The sequence below is a fragment of the Antedon mediterranea genome, chromosome 4 (genome assembly GCF_964355755.1).
Source record: "Antedon mediterranea chromosome 4, ecAntMedi1.1, whole genome shotgun sequence".
NCBI classification, from domain to species: Eukaryota; Metazoa; Echinodermata; class Crinoidea; order Comatulida; family Antedonidae; genus Antedon; species Antedon mediterranea.
Genome location: NC_092673.1, coordinates 13630263 through 13640723, shown reverse-complemented (window position 1 = coordinate 13640723; position 10461 = coordinate 13630263).

Here is a 10461-nt window from a genome sequence, read left to right as displayed (position 1 = left end):
TACACAATTCTGTTATAATAATATTAATCTACTTTTTATAACATGCAATATGATAGTTACAGAATTTGTTTTAAAGCACTCACCCGACCATTTGTTGCAATCAGCATTTCCATACTTTTCTTGAGTTGATTGTAAACAACTTTTTTTGCAAACGTTTGTATTGTTTGTGAGACATGACTATCTTCTAGTGATTTCTCTAACACTGATACAGCTTTAGAAACATTATGATAAACCACTTCTTTAGTTGTCTGGTGTTCACAAATATGTCATGAACTTATTGCACGAGCATTGTAATTCTAGTGATTTTAGAGACTCTATTATAATTTGGGAGGCGGGTTTAAATTCCAGCATTTGCATTGGCTTTGCGCACACAAGACATGAACATATGTACAGACAACTAGAACAATAGTGATGTGAACAGTTTGACTCAAGACTGTTGAAAGACAAAATCGAGTTGCATATTTGGCAAATAAAAGGTTCAGAATTGATTTTGTCCTTGACTGTAAATTTTGATGGAATAATGTCACATTCTGTTTCAGAAAATAATGTGTTGAGTTTTACTTGTTTTAGTCTTTTAGCTGGTTTTGACTGTTCTGATAATAAATAACATGTGAAACATGATTGTTGTGTGTGTTGTCTCCAGATGTACCTTCTTGTTATAGCTTGTGAAAATTGACAGTTCTTGCAAATGAATAGTAGATGTACATCTTTGTGTTCATGAGTTAAATTGATATTTTAAAATGTCAAGACGCTATCTTTTACTTTAGTTACTTCAAATTTTCGCTGATTTCATGTTAACTTGACACCACATACACAACATAAATTACTCAATGCATATATGTATGGTACTCCATTTCACAAGACAATAAATAACAGTAACATACCACATACAGTCAATGCAAAACCAATACACAATTCTTTAAAATAATATATAATCAACTTTGCCCTAGGCCTATTTTTACCTATAAAATCACTGGAATTTAGAACAGAAATTAGTCAATTTCAAATTTAGCTCAAACCAATTTTAAATTAGCCGTCCGCCTAAATTTTGAGCTAAATACAGAATAAAGTCTCGGCTTTCACTTGGAATTAACGGTGTTGCTCGAAAAAATTGCTGAGAAAAGCTTGAACTTACCGCGACGATAAACTTTCGCCGTGAGGGCGCTATTTATGTATATTTTCGGCTTTTGAAAATATTGCAAACATCGTTAAAATTTCGTTTTTTTAATAATATTTTTTAATCCTAGTCAATTTTCCCTAATACAAAATACAATAATAAAGCAAACACAGTAAGATTCGGGGAAAACTTTATTAATTGGTCATTGTAAGACTGTATTTATTCTTCTTACTGCCTTCGTATAGAAAAATCCAGGTTGGATTTTTTCCTCGGCGCTAAAAAGTGTCACCGCTTTGGCGACACTCTTACCGCACTCTGGAAGAAGTTTCACCAATTCCTAGATAAAACTCCAGCGTCGAGGTGAGGTGGTCGCAGATACCTTGTGCGCTGTCTCGGTCATAAATGTTGTTTTGGGTTTTCAGGCACCCAACCACATCCTGCCACCAGGCACAGGAATGCTTGTTGCCCGGGCGTTTGAACTATTACCCCAGACTGTTGAACAATAATCAATATGTGATAAAAATAGAGCATTGTATTCTTTCCAATTTCCAACAAAGCTTCAATTTCATTTCCATTAATATCTTTAAAGTTGAAACGTTGTAGAAACGATATTACCCTTGAGTCGTTATCACAGTCATTAAAATGTGATGCAAGTTCATTAGAAAAATATGTATTAAAATGATTAGCAATATCAGGATAGTTTCTTTCATTACCACAGGGAAAAATTTCATTTGGAAATCTTGTTTAGCAAAATTGCTAATCAAACTGATTTTTTAGTCAAGAAACATAGTTTTGTATTGTATTTTTTGCTACACAATTGTAGAAATGTGTAGCAAAAAGGTTGTTTTGTATAGCTTTTTGCTATGCTACACTAGCGAAATTATTCCCTGTACCATCTACATTGAGGGTTGTTTTACTTAACTACGATAAATGACTACAACGTAAAGTATACTCACCATAATAATATTGGTCTTCAAAATATAGGTCAATATAAGTGAGTATTTATAATTGTTATGCCGTACACTCCATGATTCAATCACTTATGTTGGTTCGGTGAGGTTTGCTATGTTTTTTTGGGAGGTTTGCTGGGTTTAGCAATACCCTGTTTTTCCCACCAAATTGGACGCCATATTGGATTCTAGCATGATGATGTCATCATATCGACTTGATTCATCAACTACTATGTGAAGTAGTTATTAAAGTAAGCCTCTACTAATTTTAAGCCTTAAAACACAACTGCAAGTAACAAAAACTGTTAATTGATTTTCCCTATCTCCTATATATTGTGTGTGTGTTAATAGGAATTTGTGTGTTAATAGGCCAAAATTTAAAAGTGCCGTAAAAAATTTTCCCTAAGACCCTGGGATGGGGATTTTTTTTCGGACATTCTATATGGTATACTCTATCAGAAAAACCCCAAACAAATTTTCCTATACTTTTTTCCAGCAAATGTGTATATTAACTGTTCTGCACCCAGGCTATGAGCGTCTCTGACTTTTTCAAGTGAATTCAAACGTAGTCTACATTCCAATAAGTACGACGCGCTCCGCTTTAGCATTTGTAGTACTACTGTACATTCCTTCCATCTTTTCTTTGTTTTTCCTCCCTCTTGTTCTTCTTCCTTCACATGCTGCTCTTTTCTTTTCTTTCACTTCATTTCTTTTTTAACACAATAACATACATAACATAGAATTTAAAAAAAAGAAACTACGTAAATTCGGCGTGAAAGCGGAGGTTTTCCAAGAACCCCTCCAACATCCGAACCGCCGCTGCCCTCAACTGGCCACTTCCCGGCTAAGCCAAACGATCAACCACCTCCCGGTTGACCGCAGAGCAACTCTTTCGGCCTGCCTTAACTGACAGATCAGAGGCGTTGGATGATCATTTTCCACGTTCTGCTGCTGGCACTCTACTTGAGGTGGTGATAGTCCGGTTGGTCTAGGGAAACAACGGCGTTTGGAATCCGTTGATGTAGGCCTACCATACCTGGCACAGCTCCTCGAGTGCCCTCTAATTATCCTTAGTGGCGCTCACTACCAGGAAAAGAAGGCATCGGGTATGCAGCAGACCCAGCAGAGATTTTAGCAGCGATAAGATGCTCGGGTTTGTTTTGTTTTTTTTTTTCAAAATCCTTTCATGGTTTTCCATAATGTTTTAGTGACATTATTTATTTATATAGTCGCGTTTTAGTGATTTAGACAAATTATTTAATTTATTTCTTGCCTTTTCGTATATTCTTAGTTTTTTCGGCTTTTTGTTTTAATTAATCACGGTCACAAGAAAGGGAAACAAATTTGTCTGTAAGGAATCCGATTTTGCATGCCGGGACATTTGTCAGATGAGTGGTACGGCAACCAGTGCGGCTGTTCCGACAATGAGTACTGGGGAGGTACCAAAAGACCGTTGGTACATGTAGGTGATATTTTACTTACAAGTTCTTTCATTTTCTGGATTAGTGAATCTTTGATTTCATTAAGTACACTGTTTTTCCATACTTGAACTTTCAGAGTTGATTGTCCATCTCATGGGCTTCACATTCTAGCAGATCATATAGGTTTTTAAAAACTCCTAGTGAAATGTGAAGACATGGTATTGATACCTATTTGAAAAATCAAATAATACCATAAATTATATTATTAGAATTATAGTTAGTTATGATGAGTGTTTATATTTAAATTTATTTTTTAATTTAATATTTTATTATGTAATGTTCTTTTAAAATGTAAAATCAAAACCTACATGGTCAATATCTATATTAACCATTGGCTCCCGGACAATGTTTCTAGAAACATCCTTGCTTTTTTCCTCTTTCGGCCCAGAGTCAATAAATTTTGCATGATCTTCAGAAATATTCTGTAGACATCTCAGTCCCCTTTCAATTCCCCTGTTCATGTCATCTTTTGTAGATGTGCAAATATATATTAATCTATCGGACTAGAAAATCGTAATCTCCAAAAAAGAAGACCCGCAGTTTATAACCTGTAAAAAACAAATGGAACAAACACATGTTAATTGCAGATTTCATGTATGGACTCAGGAAATTATGATGTTTTGTACGTTATATTAAGATATATTTAGTCCTACCTCCACTCTTGTCCATTCAAATCTGTGATTTGTTTGCTGGTGGTTTAGCCTGGTGCATTAAACAGCAACAGCACGATGGAGGTGGAACATGTTGATTCAGTGCTTGAACAAATACGGGAAGAATTGAAGCTAATCTTTCTTTCATTGGAAAAAACTATGAAAGCAAATAAAACAAGAAAATGGCTCAAGTGGATGAAAATTACAAAAGAATAACAAGTTTACTATTGATGCGATAATCGCCGTGGTTAGGATTCCGGCACCGGAACTCAACTGCCCAGCGTTAGGGAATCCGACACGCTATTGCGCATGCCCAGAGCGGGGTAATCGGCGACTCTCCTCTAATAACAGCGCGCGATGGATCATTTCATAGCTGCGCCATGGCGCCCACACGGCGAACTAGCCTACATGCGTACTAATACGGGATCCACTAATCTAGGCTAGGGCTACCAGTTAGACGTGATCAGTGGGCCTATTTATTTTGTAATTAAAAAGTGGTTGCTTCATTCATATATAAACTTCATATCATTATGAATTATATACAGTAATTACATGACTAGTTTTTTTAATTTTTCATAACGCATTATAGGCCTAGTGTACATAACATGCAATCATAAGTTGATTTGTTGACGGCAGCCACCGCGTGGATGTGAAAAAACTGTTCGGAAATTCGGGGTCGCAACGCTAAAAACAGCATTACGATTCTTAGATAGATACTGATTCTTATTAATATCATTATAATTATTTTAACGCGTGGCGTAGTCGTATTCCAATTATTAATTCATGCATGGCATAGGCCAAGTTTCATCCATCTCTCGCTCGCGCAACGACTATCGAGGCTACAGTAAATCTCTATAACACTCCGACTCTCGGTGGTGGTGTGTGGTGTGTGGCACTACTGTATTATTAGTGCAAGCTAATTCACTTCCCAGAGCTCTGGGCATGCGCAATAGCGTGTCGGATTCCCTAACGGTGAGCAGTTGAGTTCCGGTGCCGGAATCCTAACCACGGCGTAAAATAATTTCCTACCACTTCCAAAAGGAAGCCGATCACTCCGTATCAGTTTAGCGGGATGTTATGCACTCCGGCCGCTATTGAATTCGACTTCCTGTGCAAAGGGGCCGTTAGTATGGAGCGCCCATATCTACGTTTTCTATACTGTTCAGTGTTATAAAAAATTCTTGGTGACCAAAAGAATTAAAAGAAAAAAGAATTTAAATGGAACTAGTTGAATATTTATTAGCAACAATTTTACTTTTTTTCATTAACATTCAAAGAAGTTGGTACTGCTTTTTCTTTCAAACTAAACAGCTTTACATTAACATAACATTTAAGGTCTATTAAACTAAAGACTCCCGGATTACCTGTAGCCACCCATTTTTTACTCGGGGTACCCGAGTCTAGGACTTACTCATTTTCTCCTCCTCTTCCTCCATCTGGACACTATTGAGTAAAAAGTGCGATTTTTAAAGTACTACTCCTCCCTTATTAGTTGTAGTATTGAGCTGGGATTTGGCATGAATATACTACAGGGACATGTCCTCAAATCTATAGAGCCGGATTTTTAAATTTCAAACCGGATGCAGCCATATGACGTCTCGAAGATGGTACCATATAGCCGTATTTGGTAGGTTATTGATGTGTATGTGACGTCACATCCCGTCTTATGACGTCATTACAGCTTCATTTGCTGTACCCCGAGTATCACACATTCGTGCTTTTTTTGCTAATTAATTTGTTTAATTAAGAAGCCACAATGTGTGACACACCACACAGCGTAAGGTAGTTATATGCGGCTTCTTGGCGTAGTGGTTATCACGTTTGCTTAACACGCAGAAGGTACCTGGTTCGAGCCCGGGCGAAACCTTTTTTTTTTTATTTTATGGTGAAAAGTACTGTATACGCAATATGATAATTATACACAGTATATCTTATTTTTATTATTTTTTTTAATAACTATTTTGTGTAATCGGTAATTATCACTTTTACACATGTTTCTTTTGCTTTGTGCTTATTACCATATTTATTCTGTAATGTAAATGGATTAAAAAACTTTGTGTAACCCACATTTTTAGTGCAAGAGGTTTCGTAGTGTAGTGGTTGTCAAGTCTGCTTAACAACACGCAGAAGGTCCCGGTTGTTCGAGCCCTGGCGAAACCTATTTTTCTTTAACTTTATGGTGAAATATACTGTATACGTAATATAATATAGAGTATATCTCGTTTTATTACTCGGGGTAACTGAGTCTAGGATTCTCTCATCTTTTCCTCTTCTTCTACCATCCAGACACTATTGAGCAAAAAGTGCGATTTATAAAGTACTACTCCTCCCTTATTCGTTGTAGTATTGAGCTCGGATTTAGCATGAATATACTACAGGGACATTTCCTCAAAGCTATAGAGCCGGATTTTTTAATTTCAAACCGGATGCAGCCATATCACGTCTCGAAGATGGTACCGTATAGCCGTATTTGGTAGCGCGGTTATTGATGTGTATGTGACGTTACATCCGGTCTTATGACGTCATTACAGCTTCTTTCGCTGTACCCCGAGTATTGCACATTCGTGCTTGTTGTAATAATGAGCATTCCCTTTCGGATATTACAATTTCTGGTGGTGGTGAGTATGTAATGGTTCTGAGACATCTCGTAGAATTATAGAAGAAAGAATAATTGTAAAGCTTGGCACTCTTGCCCCTACCGGCATAAATGTACAATTTAGATCCTTTAAACATTAATTTTGCCAGAGACATTCACATATTAACAATTATTTACACTTGAAGCATTTGTCTTTGTTTTAAATTTCCTGCTTTATAAGCAACCATTCCTGCTTTGTACCCCATAGCTTTTGGAGGCGTGCCTTTATAACTATGCCTTTTGTTTGTTAACATCTTTGATTGCCTGTTTTAACTTATTTGATCTTGATTTTTTTTTTACATTAACATATATATATTTATCTTGCCAGTACCCATACTTACTAATTATAGTTAATAACAATATGTAAAATATTAATTAGTTTATTTCAAATAATCAAATATCCGTCTAATTAATGTTTGTTATAGTTAATAACAATATTAATTAATTTATTTCAATAAATAAATTGAATATTGTTATTCAAACATTAATTAGACGGATATTTGTACATTTTATGTTTAATGCTAGTAATACTGATCAAACTGTCTGACATTGTGCGAGATAATGTGCGATCCAGCATTTAAAAGAGATCTTGCTGAGCGGTTGCCCTGGCGATACTGTTCCCATAGACGTAGAAGTCTGGTTGTTGCACCTCGAGAAGCAATACTTCTAAAAGTAAGTACAGTTGAAGTTTAGGTGAAAGAAAATCGACAAGATGGTTACTGTGTTGCAATGTTAGACATATTTGAATTTTAACCTGTTGTGATGTAAATAAACACGTTTCCTTCTATCCAAGTGGTCCGGTAATAGAACAGCAGGTCTCGGATCGCAGGTGTCGCACCAGCATTTCGTTGAAGGAAATAAAAAATATTGGGGATATGTTCGCATGGCAATAAGGGCAGTGCCATCAACTGTCTGACCAACTGGAAAGAGATAAAAGAAAACAAATTGTATAAAATTGAAGTATGCATTTTATAATCTAGGAATTCATGCTAGGTAAAAAGGATTTATAATCCTGAACTTACTTCATATGTACCAGCATCATTGGTGTATGCTCGTTGCAGGCCCAGTTCCTGCACTTTCTTAAACACTGACTATGTATTAAACAGAAAAGACATGACAGTAAGAAACATTATAATTAACTAGACATGAAACAACTAATAAAGTAAGAAGAAGAAGTAAGGCAAAAGCTGCCTGAATGTCTGTCAAACTGGTGCCTCATAGTCTGCCACTTTCTTCAAGTACATTCTGTATGACGGCGGTATAGTCAGCGGTGCTTCTTGCCGACATCAGCACAAATGCCAAAGGGATCTGCTTGGTACAATCTCCGGAGGCTATGTATACTGAATAGTTGTACAAAAGGGGCTTTCAGAAATAAAATAAATAAATGAGAACACAAAATATTATGAAAAATACATTATTTGGCTGACAAAATTACATAATAAAGATAAAATCAAGCACAAAATATTTAAAAACAAAATAAAATTAAATTGGCCATCTCAGAAGAAAAGATAGGATAGGAAAAGGAAGCAACTGAACAAGGAGAAATTTGAAGGAAGAGTAGCTGAAGCAAGTAATAACTAATATGCAGAATATGACTAACCAGCTTCTAGCTCTTTATTCAAGCAGCAGCAGCATATGGTTGGAGGCAAACACGATGTGGCGTTCACCATTTACACTGACATCTTTCTGGAAAAACCTAGGTGGGATATGGTTGTGGTCCAGGACAAACTGCAAATCTGCTGGGTGATTTGGTCTGGTCAATGTCAATGTCCGGTTTGTCTGCTGTGATTGATGGGTCGAGGTAGTGTTGGATGTAGTACAACGTTCCCAGGTCCAATGTCGTTCACTATTGTCTGCTCTACAATTTCAGCTGCAGATTGAAATGGGTTTGCGATAGCTTTAGCTTTGATGTGACGTCGCAAGATTGCTACCTTTGCACGGCCTGTAAAAATAAAATATTATTTCAAAGAAAAGAACCAATAGAAATAACTTGTTTGAATTTTTTCTATTAGAAAACTAGTTGAAAGAAAACATAATATTACTTACCTTGTTTTCGACAATTTTTACTGTACTGTAGGATAGTGACAATGTAGTAAATCTTATTTCCATTCCGGGTTTTAATACTAAAACGATGGCCTAAGCACCTTTACTTCTGCTGCCTCTGCTTATGAAATGACTTAACCGCCTCTATTAGGTCCACAGAAGACTCCATACAATAACTGCACGGTCTTTTTATTTTTATTTTCTATGGTTGATATGTGATTACTAATCAGCATGGAAGGAATAAGTACAACATAAACCCCACACTCTCCTAATAAAGCATGAAACCTGGAATTGTATCAAGAATATATCATTTTTGTACAGTCCAATTTACAATGATTTTTTATTTTAATTTATATATGATAAAAATAATACATTATTTAATTATAGTTGAACTAAGTTTTGGATTGAATGATACGGCATATGTGTATAGTAATGCATGTTAGTTGTAGATGTCTAAGAACATTATATTTTTGGAACTATATTCTGTCAGTGTATTAATGTAAGAGTAAAATGTTAGTAATGTTCTGCACAAGAACATAACGCGAATTGATATCATTTTGAGTTTCTATTGTGCTGAGGTTGGGGTTCGGCTCGTGAATGTTGATCCCTGATTAATAGTATTTTGTGGTTAGAAGTTTCTGAGTGTAGAAAGATAAGGAGAGATTTTATTACTTTGATTTGATCTACTTTTATTAGTTTTGAGCTTACAATTTTACGGAGGAGAGAGCGGAGCTTTAAAACAAAGGCAGAGGAGATGAAAACATCAGTACACGCAAATCATCCACCGGAGTTGTTAAAAGATTTGTATGAAGAGTTGGACGAGTCATTCCAAAATTTAAAGATGCGCACGAGAAGATATTAGATCTGACGGCGGCTGACAAAGAAGCAGAAGAAGACGCATGGATGCTACCACGGATAGACGTTCATAGCGCGATCAGACTACTCTTTTATAAACATAGAAAAGATCAAGAAGAGGCGGTACAAAAGGACTCCAAAGACGGAATAAGACAAACCGAAACACATAAAATTGAGCTAAAGAAAATGGAGTTGCCGAAATTCAATGGGGACATAAAGACATACACAAGGTTTAAAACGGACTTTAAGAAATTTGTGGAAAATGCTACACATCCAGACCAGTTGCGTTATTAGGTAACGAGGTGAATAAAGTTGTACAAGTAGCTGAAGACGATTATGAGCAAATGTGGACCCTACTATTATTATATTATTACTGCCTTTCCGCTTGGGCTGCTCCGTATATCTCTTTTACCAGTTTCTTCCAGTCTGATCTTTCATTGGCTAGTTCTTTAAGTTGTTTCATGTCTTTCTTGATTTTCAATTGTCCGGGATACTTAATGTCTGTGTTATGCTTATAGTATGTGACTTAATAGTCTCCATCTTGCGTCGACTATTTCTATATAAATTTATGTTCGATATCCTGTCTGGGAACCTGATACCTATGGTTTTGCGAAGTTGCTGTCTGTGAAATGTGTCGAGTTTATGTGCTTTTTCTTTTGTGAGTCCCCATGTTTCAGAGTTGTAGAGTAATATACTTTTAACTAGTGAGTTGTACAGCTTGATACGTATT